The sequence below is a fragment of the Chinchilla lanigera genome, unplaced genomic scaffold (assembly GCF_000276665.1).
Source record: "Chinchilla lanigera isolate Chin_1 unplaced genomic scaffold, ChiLan1.0 scaffold00019, whole genome shotgun sequence".
Classification (NCBI taxonomy): Eukaryota; Metazoa; Chordata; class Mammalia; order Rodentia; family Chinchillidae; genus Chinchilla; species Chinchilla lanigera.
In genome coordinates this window covers 12,940,726-12,941,970 of record NW_004955420.1, presented here as the reverse complement: position 1 = coordinate 12,941,970, position 1,245 = coordinate 12,940,726, and positions in this window count along the sequence as shown.

The following is a 1,245-nucleotide window of genomic DNA, read 5'->3' as shown; positions in this document are numbered from 1 at the left end:
ACAAAAATAATAATAATAATAATAAATAGAGTTGAGAAAATGAAAATGAGAACGCCTAGCTCTGTCTGCTCTTAGTTACCCACTGGGTACCTGCAGGCCACACCTTTTAAGTCCGTGTTACACTGAAAACAACTCAAAGCAGACAGAATAGAGGATACAATCTCCCCTGGACCTGTGCTGGGGTTGAACATGGAGCCTTCCCACTGACCTATACCCCCTGCCCTTTTTATTTCGAGACAAGGTTTCACTAAGTTGCTCAGGCTGGGCTTGAAGTTGCCATCCTCCTGCCTCAGCCTCCCAGAGCAGCTCTGGATGCCATCTTCTACCATGTCCACACCCAGGGTCGAGGGTGTTGAGAAAGCCACAGACCCACAGGCTAGCAGATGTGGGAACACTGTTTCTAGTTTAGCTCTCACCTAGTTTCTGCCTGCTTTTGGCCATTTTTCAGTGGATTCAAAGTTGGGTTTTTTTTTTAGTAATTTTGTCTCATTCTGCAAATTGATTTACTAACTAGTATTTACACCCCAGAATTTATTGCTATTGTTGACCATTAAAGTTACTGCACCACGTAGGTGTGGGCCGGCTGAGGTCCGGGCACTGTGGAGTCCACGCCTGAGCCCTGGCCAGGCAAACCAGGTGACGCCAGTGGCATCCTCCAGGCTAAGCCAGGCTTCCGCAGGGCTCCTGTAGGAACTGACACCGGCTGAGGCAGCGTCAGTGCTGAGAATCCCAGCACCGAAGATCAGAGGTAGCTTGGTGGTGTGTGGGCTATGGGGCACGGAGACCCCCAGGACGCCATCGCCAGAGCTGATGGCGGCTGAGCTGGCTACCCACGGTGACCTGATGGCCGTGGTGGGCACTGCCAAGGTTGGTGGCATCCCCCTTGCTCACTATACCGCCAAGCAGTTGTGAAATGTACCCGTTTCTGGAGGGCAAAAGCCAGCTGCCCCCTAAGGATGCCCCCAGCCCCAGGGTACCCCAGCTATCAGCAAGCCTCTTGAGGAAGCCCCAGGATCAATCTCCAGTACGAGGAGGAAAAAATTTTTTTAAATTTACCTTGCAATGCTGCCAAGTGCTTCTTTCCCTACACACCAATTCAGACTCAGGATGACCTTTAACACAGTTAGGCACTGTTTTTTGAGAGAGTGCCTCAATATGTAATCCAAGGCGGGCTTGGACTTGCAACCATAGTGCCTCAGCCTCCCAAGTGCTACAATTACAGGCATGCACCACCATGCCTGGCTT